Source organism: Branchiostoma lanceolatum, chromosome 8, assembly GCF_035083965.1.
Source record: "Branchiostoma lanceolatum isolate klBraLanc5 chromosome 8, klBraLanc5.hap2, whole genome shotgun sequence".
Classification (NCBI taxonomy): domain Eukaryota; kingdom Metazoa; phylum Chordata; class Leptocardii; order Amphioxiformes; family Branchiostomatidae; genus Branchiostoma; species Branchiostoma lanceolatum.
The window spans coordinates 849,318-862,871 of record NC_089729.1 but is presented as its reverse complement, the minus strand read 5'-3'; the positions used below and the strand labels follow the sequence as shown (position 1 = coordinate 862,871).

General features: G+C 41.4%; 1 protein-coding gene across 4 annotated transcripts in view; it reads left to right on the top strand.

Moving 5' to 3' along the window:
• Positions 1–13,554, top strand: part of LOC136440300 (leucine-rich repeat-containing protein 4B-like) — a 282,914-nt gene that overhangs the window by 110,398 nt on the left and 158,962 nt on the right. For 3 of the 4 annotated variants that reach the window (XM_066436258.1, XM_066436256.1, XM_066436255.1), the window contains exon 5: positions 6,290–6,511. The gene's annotated coding sequence lies outside the window, so the exon portion shown is untranslated. Of the gene's footprint in view, positions 1–6,075; positions 6,512–13,554 lie in introns of those variants that run through there. The other variant, XM_066436257.1, reaches the window with a different exon arrangement.

Genomic DNA, 13,554 nt, shown 5'->3' with positions numbered 1-13,554 from the left:
GTCAGTCATTGATTTTCCCCACTTCCTGGAAAATGTGTGAAGATTTTGGGGAAATTGTGACCGACAGCGGCGCTCCGGGAGACTATATTTTCCTCTCATTATGCTCTGTAATAAAATTAGCGCTGGGGTGATTATAGCTCCACCTCCTGTGTCTGAGAGCTAAACAGTTTAGGGTGTCAGACTTGATGCTTTGTGCATAATTCTAGCAGACAGAGGGATTAGGGGAATCTTGCAGGTGGTGCTTTTACAAGTAAACGTTGCTGAGAGAGTTTCTTACCCCCATTATCAGGGATTAAGAAATGTTATTCCCAAATACTCTCCAGTTTAGGTTTGGAATTCTATTTTTCAAAATGCCATTGAAGAACATAAAAGTAGGACCCTATGTTAACAGATCTATTTATATTTTACAGACTTGATTTTCTGAAATGTTACTCAAGTTTTTCAACATTTCAACAGCTTAACAACTTTTGACAAGACAAAAATATTCACAGGAGAACCAACAACAGCATTACATAGTTTAAACAGCTCAATTTAGTATTAGCATGAACATTTTTTTTCTATCACACTTTCAGCGGATTGAAATATTTGGAAGTTACAGATCTTAGAATTTTAACAGAAAGTACTGAGTTCACATAACATCGTGTTCTTACTCACAGGAGGAAAGCTATGGAACTTCAGTGGGACATACATTTCATGTACAATACAAAGTACTGTGTACTGATATCATTGTCAAGGAAGACTCCAGCTTTATTGGGTATCGGCTTTATGCCCCTTGTCCCTATCCAATATACACGTAAGGCTAGCCTTGTCTCCAACAGAGAACAGAAACTGGATTCAGAATAATTCCATTTGCAATCCATTCTGGTATCGGGAATACTCTGGGAAAAACATTGCGGTCAGAAGAACAAGGTCAAAGCCATCTGGGCTGGAACATCTTATGAACACCATTATCATTGATCAGTTCTGCAAGTGAGGTGCACAGAATGATAAAACAGGTCAAGACGTGGCAAGGTGGTCTTGAGGTTTGGGCTGTTGACTTAGAATCTAAATGTCCTGGGTTTGAATCCCTAGCAGGCCCCAATGTTGTGCCCTCGGGAAAGGCATAATACCTCACTCAACTCAGATGGAAATGAGTAGACAAACATAACAAATAATTTCCCATAGCTGGTTCCACAATGTACTCAATATTGCATTCAGTTTGTAGTTAATTCATGTCTTGCCTCCTTTCAGGTCTAGTTCCATCGGAAGAATTCCCTTCAGAAATCTGTCGCGACAGAAATCTGTCTTTGGGTTGCAACAAAACAAAATGAAAAATCTGACATATATAACTTTATTGCACAACATTTGTACAAGTTACAAAGTATGGCATCTACTGGTACTTTACTACAGTTCTATGAGGATAATCTACCTGATACAAGAGTGTATACAAAATGTAGTATGGGGCCATGAGCTTTTACAATCATTGCATGGAAGAATTTCTAACGTCTAGACATTCTTCGATATATTTTCCTAATAGTATGTTTACAATGCTGTTAGATGTCAATATGTACTTAAATTTGCTATTCAAGTCCATTGATATAAATTCTGGCATATAAGATGACAGCCTTGTGTATAGTGACCTACGTACATCAGAATATTCACATCCCAAAGATCTCATTCCGTTTATGGCCCTCTGTGATTTATTTGTATAACATTTATGGTATCATTTCAGGCATCAAATATCACACCCGTCTGCAATATGTATTGGAAGAAGCATGAATCTTAGGCCGCACCAATTTGACTTATGGGTTCTTAGATCAAAACCATTGGAAGATCAACACAACATGAAAAATCTGTACCTTGTTACACACATTTTAGAGAATGAATCTACTACTTGTCAGAATTAATCATCAATCAATCAATCAATCAAATGTTTTTTATTGTCAACAAAAAACAAGAATCTTGCAGCCAGAGGCTGTACTGCGCTTTGTATTACAAAGTACACCACTGCATTCAAAACAAGTTCAATTCCAAATTACACTTGATCATCAACATCAACACTTGATAAGGAGCAAATCTGTTCAGAATCAAGTTTCTTCCCAGCCTTTTGTTCTCATCTCTTCTTTTAGGGCATTTTACTTTAAAATGTCTGAGAACCAAGGATTTAATTTGGTGTGGCCCGTGTGTGGTCGACTGCTCTGCAGCCATACGATGATGATGATGATGGTATTACCAATAGAACTTTTATCAGAATCTGATTCCCACACGCAGTAGAAACTCGCCGGGACCGCAACACATCATCCGGGCTCTATCAGACGTGTTTATTAGCGGAGGACGTGAGCTATGGTTCATTCGTGTCTGGTGCTGCTGTTATCGATATTCTTACTGATACAACAATGGCAGGCTGCTCGGGAGGATTGCCCAGACTTTATCAGGTTCACGCAGACTTTCCATCCTCACCTCTCCGTCGTGTTGACGAATGACGTGCTCTGCTGTCTGATGGGTCATACCAATACCATCCTTCTTGTTCTTGTTGGTTTACGGGACAACTCCCCTTTGGTTGGGGAAAAACGTCCAGGGGTTGTAGTGCACGTATTGGTGTTTCCTCAGGTGGTCTGCGACCTCCCCTCTGAACTTTTCCACCTCTAGTTCCTGTGTTACCGAGTATGGTAATGAGTTCCAACCTGTGGCAGTTTGTGGAAAATTGGACCAAGAGATAGTTGCCCAAAATACATGCTACTGGAAAGGGTTGTAGTCCTTTGGACAGGCTGTTAAACCATGCTCCACTGTCCATTGCAGTTGTAAAAAAAAACAGACAGAGGAATTTCCCTGCTACAGTATACCTGTAAATACTGTGCACAGCGTCTGTCTTCTCTGTCACAACCAGTAGAAGTTTAGCTCTTCAGTGAATTAAATCCATGCTACTAGAAAGGGTTGTAGTCCTTTGGACAGGAGGTTAAGCCCTGCTCCATTGCTCATTGCACTTTTTAGAAAAAGAGCAAAGGAAATTTCCTCAGTACAATGAATCTGTAAATACTGTGCATAGCTTCTGTCATGACCAGTAGAAGTTCAGCTCTTCAGTGAATTGCACAGGTCTGAGATCACCTTAACTTTCCTTCACTTTCAGTTTGATAATCGTTCTTGCATCAGTCTTCCTAAGCTGTCTATTCATTGTCATTATAGGATATAGAAGCTGGCAATAAGAGTGCCAACGATTCAGCAATTATCGCATCATGCGTTGATCTTGGGATTTTCCTTGCCTGGAAGGAATGGAGTGGAAACATTTGCATTGCTGGGATTCTGAGCGGCTGTTAGTTGTTGGCAGTATAAAGACTGCAGTAACAGTGCATGTTACAGGCCGTGCTGATTGCAAGCAGTTGTTTTCAGACCTCTTTTCAAGAATATGCTGGCCCAAAATTCATCATGAATCATTGTCACTGATTGAATCATCACCGGCAGTGGCTCGTATCCGAGCCAGGTCTCAGTTAACTTGCAGCTGTTCTTATAACGGATTAGATCATACTTACAGTAATAAAAGAGTTTTCAAACACAACTTTACAATAAGTTGTTGTCATTTCAGCATATTGGCTATGACTGGGCCCACGATAACATTGTCTCTTATCTGGTGAAGAAACAACCCTTCTGTACACCCTACTGTAATAGAATTCACAAGGTAAGACTGCTGTGCCTCCACATCTGTCCCCCAGGTTTCAGAGACATGGGGAATTTACATGCACAGACCCGCTCACAAAACCCCCACCAAAGCCTGACGTCTGGGTCGACGTCTCTACAAGCATAAGCTAGCCATAAAGAGATCAGGAGAATTGTAGATTCCAGGAAGACAGCAGGAGGGATAGCTTATAACACTGCCTTTAGGATCTTGCTCTCTCTAAGAAAGCGTACCTAGTGCTTGTCATTTGTTTGACACATCTGTTGTAGACAGCCATAGGAAGAAAATTAACCCACTCATTTGTCCAACGCATCCTCAGCTTTGACGTTGCTATGATAAAACAGATAAGCCACTATGACGCCTCTTACACAGTGCCTTATGGCAGCATTACATCTACCAGGTATAAAGATAATTTGTTATTTTTACCATTGCTGTATTGTATCTTACATACTCCATATGTATCTATAGTCACATTTCTGTGATTTATATGTTATTTTTGTACATGCATGTTATCATTCTTCTTTTAACCACCAAAAACCCACAAATTTTGGAAAAGGTGGGACATTACGTCTTCCATTGCTTACAAAAGAGAAGTCAAGCCCTTCAGACATAGTTATGGACAATTGCATTTCAGAATCTATCATTTAGCTTAGCCGCTTTTATACTTATTTTGTACCCTGTTCTATTATCTATGTTATTTGCAATTAGCCTTCGGGCAGGAATTTGCAATAAACTTATTATTGTTATGATATGGGCCACGGGCCTGAAATAAACAATAAACATCTTTCTGTGCATGGAAACTTGAGAACTAAAAGCTCAAAGACACAGACAAAATGAACACTGTCCTGGTGCAAGGGCCAGATAAAGAGCCCAGATGATGTATTGATTTGGTGCACTCGGCAGTCTGGCCTGATCCAAGCATTCTTCTCACCTACTGTCTGGCACAGTGGAATAAACATCAGGACAGCTCTGCCTACCAGCTGGGCACAGTGGCATAAACATGCTGCAAGCCACAAATTCTTAGGATAACATTCTCACAACTATGACAATCTTTAGATAGATAGAAAATTATAGATGTAATAGATATTTATACTCTATCATAGTATAATGATACATGTATATGACAATTTTTATATGGATAGAAAATTATAGATATAATTGATATCTATCATCTATTACAATATAATCTACTATAATAAAACTATAGATAGTACAAGCTTCCGATGTTTAAACTTTACACTGTGTGCAGAAGGTATTGCACATCTGGAAGGCCAGACATAAAAAAACCTGATAGAAATGGTAAAAATGTCATGTTATATCATTAATTCTCTGTGCTATCTATAATTTTGCCTGTCCATTGTCATAGTAGATATTCATTAATTTTTTCCTATCAGAAGTTTGTCTGAAATTATTCTCATAAACAAAGAATATCATGCAGAGAAGAGAAAAATGAAAGAAAAGAAGGTCAAATCCTCAGATAGACAGACTCAAAAAGCACCTGACAGCATTGAGAAACAAAACAGTAGATATTTTAGGCTATCTCTAGAGCATCCTCCTTACTTTAACACCCAGGATGTGCACACCTACTCTAGTGAGGGGCTGTGGTTGGCAAACGCTCAGCTCAAGGGGACAGGCTCATTTGTATACATTGAGGGTCACAGGGGTTTAGCTATTCATATCAAGAGCTAAAGAGCTGTATCAGTATTACCTGATGGCTGTGTAATTGTGTGTCCCGTGGAGATGGGAGATAAGCAACACGAGCTCTGTCCTAAATGGGGCGGCCGCTGATGCCATATGCAGGGAGGTTACCACATCAGGATATTCAGCACCACGGACAATAGCCGCGGCAAGTGTAAGCCAGGCGAGGGATTGGGTATTGATTGGCTAGGGGTTTCTGTTCGCAGCTGTATCAAACGCAGGCCCGCCTGATATCTCCATCACTCCCTCCTCTCGCTCTCTTTCTCCCTGCTCCGGGCGTCCCGAGCCCCCTCGTAAATTATTCATCCCGACACATTCACAAAAATTCGAAAACTAATTGGAAGAATGACTGCCTGCCAATCAAGCGCGCGTTGCTGACGGCATCAGCCCAGCAGGCCCTGCTTGATATTCATAGCGGGCAATTACATTCAGGAAGGAACCGCTCTGAATGTCATGCCTTGTTCGGCAAGTGCGGCAGTCCCCAAATCGGGTTGCCTCGTTAATATTCAGCACGCTGCACCGGACCACGTGACCCGTACCAGCAAATTAGATTGGCTTACATTAAAATCTCTGACGGCCGGGAACTGAGCGCGACACCAATAACTTTATTGTGCGTGTGAGTGTCAGATTAGGGGGCGGTGCTCTCTCTCTCTCTCTCTCGCTACGAGCACCTCCGTACGGCCGGCAGCGGTGGTGTGTTCGTCAGACGGGCGACGACGTATCGCAGTTGTGGCGGTGTGCTAACGGGGATCACCATCTGAGTGGAGTACTTCCGTGTGCATCCTCTCGGCTGAGTGCTCCGGAATAGCAGCTGTCGTCCCTATGTAGTTCCGGTTTATGTGAAGGATTTTATTGCAGGAGATTCAAGGAATCAAGTTTCTCTCTCTTTCTCTCGGTCGGACCCAGCGCCACGACCAACCGATTGTTTTGTAATCCTATCAGGCATCGTCGGCCCACGACAGAAGGCACCCCGACAGGAGGCCCACCCACTCGCCAGGTTGGAGCGTGCGTCGGCAGGCAGGGAAGCCAGGCAGGCAGGCTTCCTGCATACAGAACTGATCGCACAGTGCGGGGAAAATCAGGCAGGTGGCTGCTTGTGTAAACACAGCACAGGCCCCAGACCTGCGATCGGCGGGGCTTCACGGCCGACGACTGCGGTTTGAGGTGAGTGATTGTTTCTTGTGTGGATTGTATCTCTCCGTGTGGCAGCATGCGATATTCTCAGGGAGGCCTCCTGTTTGGGCCAGGGGAAGGCCTAGTATCATCTCCTCATGTTTCGGGAGATGTGATCCAGTCGGTGCTCACCTACAATGAACGAGTGTGCATGGCAGTGGCGTTGCCCCCGAGGCTTTCCCCATCTGGTGTGAATACAGATGCTTCACCATGATTGCCACTCAGGAAAATACACGGACATAAAACTGCTGGAACCGCTCATGATTAGCACGATTCTCCTGCACTGTGTGGACAGAGCATGGGCCAAGTTAATAGCCTGTTGTCTGATTTAATTTTGATTAAGCAGGCTTCATTTGAACCAAAGATTGGAGAGGTAAAAACGAGCCGGGTGCACTGGTAGACTGGGGTATCGGGTAAAGACAGCTTTGAGGAAGGATATCAGGAGATTCATTTCATCGTCTCACATTAAAATGGTTTGTGATTATCTATCCTTATGTATTTCCTCTCCACAATGATATGATAGCTTTATCAATCAATACCAAAAAAGGAAGTGGTGTGGTATTGAATATTTGCGGAAGATTTTGAGGCAAGATTCAGGTTGTGTGGAGGAAAGATGCTGCAAGGTTAATTTTTTCATTTCCGTCTAACGAATTGCCACCTCTAATCATCTATCCCAGTTAATTTCATCTTTACAAGGAATCAAAAGCTTAATCAATCACATCTCAAGAAAGATGATATGATATATGGTCTGCTTTTTAAGACATCGTAAAGGTTTTAAGGAGGGATTCTGGTCTTGAATCTATGAATAAAGCGATGTCGTCGGAGTGTCTTCCCAGACGGACATGCTCCGTGATTTTATGATTACTTTGTCGTCTCCCTGGACAGGGAGCACATCCATCACGTTCTGTTTTCCGTACGGCGCGCATCTCGCCAGCAAGCGATCTATCAGTGCTAAACATTATTAGATTGTAGTCAGTTGCCTTTCATACTGATGCCTTTTGTTCCCAAAGTAGATTATACTCCATCCAATCCCCCCCAACTCACCAGGGACTTTATGGTGTCATTCTGTGATCCTGTATCTCCATTGCTCCAGCACCTGTTTCAGTAGGAGGTATTTATTCAATTTTGACTTGTTTCTTCTTGTTCTCAAAATAGATTATACAAATATACTTCCTTCAATCTCCCCAAGTCACCGGAGGGACTTAATGATATCATTCTGTAATTCTGTATCTCTATTGCTCCAGCACCTGTTTTAGTAGATGACGATCCACTGTATTCTGCAGCTCAGGTAGTTTAGTAGAAGCTGTTGCAAAGGTTTTTATTCAATTTGGCTTGTTTCTTCTTGATACTTTTTGTTCCCAAAGAAGATTATACTCCCTTTAATCCCCATCTCACCAACACCAGAGGGACTCATGCTGTGATAGTCTATTCTGTATCTCCATTACTTTGGCACCTGTTTCAGTAGAAGCGGTTGTAAAGGTATTTATTTGGCTAGTTTCCTAAATTTTTGGCAGAAATTCTTTAACAAAAGTTGATGGATCTTGGAGTCTTCTTTCATATTTTGCGATGCAGAAGACTAAATATTTCCTTCAATCTAGGTCTTTTTTTCATGTTTTCCGCACAATCGGCTCTACGCTACCAGTGTGTTTCATTATGTATCTCTTAGGCTTGTTTCCTGCTTTCATTTGTTGTGCTTTTATGTTGTTATAGATTCTGTACATCAGCTTTTTCGGGTCAGCTTGAGCCCTGGAAGGCAGATTCACTGCTTGGTGTTTGCGTCAGCCTCAGTAAACACTAATGTCCATTCGGTAACCGCCCCATTCATCAAAAGGCTGTTCGTGCATCAGTGGATGTACATCGTCCCGTAGTGGGACTTACCGGGCAGGCCACAGTCGCTGATGGGCCATTTACTGTCAGAGTTCCGCTTGTGTGAGGGGTTCTGACGACTGAAGCGTTCGGCTGATTGAATATTCACATGTTGCGATTTTCGGCTCAGCAAGCAAGCTGGGAGGGAAGCCGGCTCTCAAGTGGATTAGCGCTCGGCTGTCAGTTTTGGGATGAGATGCTTGATGGCTGGGTTAGAACAAGGACATCCTCCTTATGTAGCCTCCTTGGTTAGAAGAATACTTACGGCCACACCAATAGATTTTGTTTGTTCTCTGACATTTTGGGTAAAAAAATTAAGCTTTATTGACATAACAATGACTTTCATACGGTCCAGTGCAAATTAGAAATTCAAATAAATCTTACACAATATCATGTTTTAATCAGGTAGGGTTAATCATGAGTATCATTATCTCTTCTAGTAACAAAGCAATCTTTTATGTATCCGTGGATTTTTGCGTTATGAAAGTTGTCAATTTTGTACAGGGGCAGATGAAAAGAGAGGACTGGAAAGAAATCTTGAAACTGATTAATTTACTCCCTAAAACTCTGTGTACCAAGGTAACATTACCAACTATCTCTTCAGGCTCTGTAATCATGTTGATCTTTCATTTTCTCATTGTCATTACCTTTTTCAAATGCAAGAACCAAGAAATTCAACTGGCATGGCCAAAGCGTTTCAAATCTACACATACCTGCAGGAATACTAAAGCTTTGGACTTACCAAAATGGGCGAGCTGTTTTTTACGAGAACTCATTATGTAGCAAACCGCTGAAGTGAAGGGATAGCCGCCGATCATACTGCAATTACATTCCCGGATCTATCACGACGGGGCGCGCAAAACTGTGGCGAATCGTTCTAACCATTAGAAATACGCCGTCAATTTTTGCCGCGCTTCTCTCGAAAGGGCACTTTGATATCGTGCCATTCGCAGAAAGAGAAGTATTGTCTAGTTAATACTGCAGTATAACGGTGTGTGCCTGTAAATGTCCCGACGGAGCTTCGGCGTGGAATTAAAGTCATAAGCCTCCTTTTGCTCAAGGCCATCGCCATTATGGAAATAGCTCGGGAAATCCATGCATTAGAACAACAACACCAGCAATTTATTTTGCTGATACGGAAATGCTGCATGGGCGGAATTGCATATTTCTGGGATTTGCACTGATTATGGCAAAACCAATTGTAATGCTTGGTTTGTGTATTTCATTGAGTAAAAAAACAAAAATAATGTAATAAAGGTAGGGAATATTACCGCAGTCCCATATTTGGGGTTCTTGGATTTGTGGTGAAACAAACATTTTGGGGGTCCTCACCCAAAATTAGGGGTGAAAAGGAGGGAAAAGTCACTCTTCTTAACCCACTTTTCACTCCTTGGGTCCAGGTAGAATGGGGTAAGGACCCCCATAACGTACGTTTAACCCCAGATCCAGTTGGTAGTGTGGGTTGTGATTCGGTGGGTCTGGAGTGCAGTGTTGGATGTTGGAGCCCAATCCTCTCCTTCTAACGCCTTTTACCTCCCCAGTGGAAGTCCGGCACCCTCTTTTCCTCTAGAAGTAAAGTGCCTTTCCCCAAGGACACAATGCCTTGCCAGGAATGCCAGGGCCACACCAATTTAATTTCTTGGTTAACAGATTTTTTTTCCCCCAAAAAAAAATTTAGAAAAAAAAATCATGAAAACAGAAGCCTGGGCCAGCCTTCTATTTTCATGATTTTTTTTTCTAATTTTTTTTTTTCTTAAATAAAATCTGTTAACCAAGAAATTAAATTGGTGTGGCCCAGGAATGAAACCCGTGACCTCTCAGTCTTGTGTCTACTCGCCTAGCCACTCAGCTATTTTTCACCACTTTGAAGTTCAACACAAAAATGCAGAATCATCATCATCATCATTCGCGGGCATCAGGAACTGATGCATAGCGGCTACAGACATGCGTAGCTAGGTCACGCCATGTTTGTCTACTGTTTGTCTACCACTTTGAAGTTCAACACAAAAATGCAGAATGCTATAGAAAACATGATGTGCAGTGGATCTAGGCTGTTCAAGAGATGACAAGATTATATATATTCTGTGCGGTTCTTCTAAAGCATAGCTTGTTCTCCTGAGGAGCTTCAGTTGCATCTTAAATAATTCATTAGTCACGGAGACAAATTGGATTGGCCTAATTGGTGCATATGTATTACAGACTGAGCTGAATTTTGCTCCCTGATTTGATAAAGGCTGCTGGTAGGATTATTTGAATAAGACAATTTGTCTTCTTCTTGATATCTGGAAAATCTAAGATGTTCCACCCCACCAACCTTCTTCCCTTTATTCCTTGGCCAGTGACTTTACAGATATTTCCAATGTGAGCACTTCTAGTCAGATACAGCAGAAAGCTCTGCCTAACACATCGGTACAAATAATTTGTCATTTTTGACAATAAGACTTAGTCACAGTAGTTTTTCAGCTGGGTATAATTGATAATAGTCAAATGCACTTAAGCAGGAACTTTACTTATCGTTTTGCATGTTTCAGAATGTCAAGAGTACTTCAGGGTTGAAAAGCAGCATTGGAATCATTCCAAAAAGTGTTTTAAGCAGGAAATAAAAGTAAATGGCCCTTTTAACTGCCATCCTGCTGTCAAATGTACTTAGAAGATATTTTGTTTTCATAACTAGGCGTATTGAATTTTCTAGAGTTCAGAGTAAAACAGGTCCAAGAGTTTAGAAGCCGACAGAATATATGTTTTAAGCGAACAGTAATTTTTAGGCAAAAGTCATCAAAAGTATTTACTAATAGCCAAAATTCATTTTGTCATCTGAACTACAGTAATAAAAATTTTAAGTGTTTTTACAAATTTTCAACCATACCTCAGGGCAAAACAGTACCCAACTCTCCAAGAGTTTGGGCCCCAACAGAATATATCTTTAAGTGAATTGCCAAGTTAAGCCCATTGTCAAATCTATTAAGAATCACTTTAATAATGATAAAATCGTATTCTCAGATGATTTTATCAGGCTGGAAAATCACTGGGTAACAAGGTCCTTTATCTACAATCAGGAGCGTAGTTAGCCAGGAAACAGATCAGAGTTTATTTCTGAACTTCAGTGAATTTTGCACGTTTTTTACAATGTTAATAGATAAAGCAGGCCTAAAGTACCTATGAGTGTTGGGTTGTACAGAATGTATTTCTAAGTTAATGGCCATTTTATGCTCCGTCCTGTTGTCATATGTACTTAGCCGGAAAAAGGATTAGAGTTATATTTCGGAACTTCAGTGAATTTTGCATATTCTAAAGTATGAGTTTTGGGCCCGACAGAATATATTTCTAAGTGAATGGTCATTCTAGGCTGTAGCGTGTTGTCATATGTACTTAGCCGGGAAAGAGATCAGAGGTGACATCACTGCCCCGGGAATGAGATGGAGGGGAAAGGCGGACGGCTTAAACCAATCCCTCCGGCAATGGGGAGGGTCGCGGGGTCGCCGGTCGGAAAACAAATGGAGCATTTATCCGGCAGGAGAGGACGGAATGTGTCACCATTACGGAGGGAGTGGTAATGGAAGGGAAATGGAACGCGCCACATGGGGACCAAAGATGGGGGCCGAAGGGGAGATCGCTGTCGGTCGGTTTTCCCTCGGGCGGGAATTTGTGCAACATTTGGGGATGATGAGGAACACTCCCCAAGGGTATTCGGAGTTGTCGTGTTAAATGAGCAGTTTCCTTGATGCAGTTTTGTTTTCTGTGAGAAGATGGGCTTGTATACATCGAGGACAAATGTTAGGCATCATTTTGGTCATTTAAAAGAGTTTAATACGCCCAAAGGGACTAACTGCCATCATGGTAATTGAGGCGGTTTCCTTAATCAAGTTTTGCTCTCTGTGAAGAGATGGGTTTGTATACATAGAGGATGAATGTTATGCACTATTTTGACTAAATTAAGGAGGGCTTAACACACCCAAAGGATCAGTGGGGCTGTCATGTTAAATGAGGTGTTTTTTCTAATCATGTTTTGCTGTTGGTGACAAAATGAGTTTGTCTACACAGAGAATGGACATTTGGCATCATTTGGGCCATTTAAAAGAGTTGAATATGCCCAAAGGGATGTCATGTTAAATGAGAATGGACATTATAGGCATCATTTTTTCCGGATGAAATTACTTAGACACACCCAATGGGTAGGTAAAGATGACCTGATGAACGATTTTGCTTGATCAGGAAGGTCTTGTTGACATACATGTACACAGGGTCAAGAAAATCTCAAACAAGAGGAATGTGTGTCCGACAAGGCGACAACAAGTCAGTGAACGCAGTTACTGTTTTTTTTTGTGACAACCCTAGGAGACGTTTTAGTGCATCAAGCAAATTAAATCATCAGTGTCAATGTTTGAATAAGAAGTGAGCAAAGTAGGGTCAATGGCTTATATTTTCGAAACGCAGATTTTATCTTAATTTCATTTTTTTTTCAAATTTAAGAAATGTGAGATGAGGCGATGCTTAAAGGAAACTTTGCTATCGGTCCTGATTTGTTGTCACTTATTCTAGTTCATACTTAGTCTTGTTTCTACCACTTAATCATTAAGTATGATTTGCAAAAACTCTCCTAATACTTGTTTCTTCCACTTTTTCCGATTTTCCTCAATGTTTCATCCACAGCAAGCCAAATTCGACTGTACCCATCTCATCAGCCATTGCCTGCCTGGACCCCAGGTAGTATTTACTAATAGGCTGATCATTTCCTGGGAGCCCATCAGTCAAAGAAACTTAACAAGACTTGTTAGCACTATCTTAATACTAAGTCTTGTTTTCTCCACTTTTATCAATTGAACTCAATGTTTCATCCACAACCAGCCAAATCCGGCTGTCCCCATCTTAATAAGTGATAAGGAATTAAATATGTACTAGTAGGAGATGTAGACAACATTAGTGGTACTTAAAAGAAACTTAAACTTGACTTGTTAGCACTAGTAATCTACTTGTTTCATCCACTTTTACCAATTTTCTTAAATGTTCTGTACACAAGAAGCCAAATCCTGTGCCGTCATCTTGACAGCGATTGCCCACTCAGAGCCCCCGGTAGAATTTAGGTTGATTATCTCCAGCGAGCCTTTTGGCCATAGAAATTCTGAGAACAACTGAGTGCTATTTCTATACTTGTTATCTCCACTTTTATT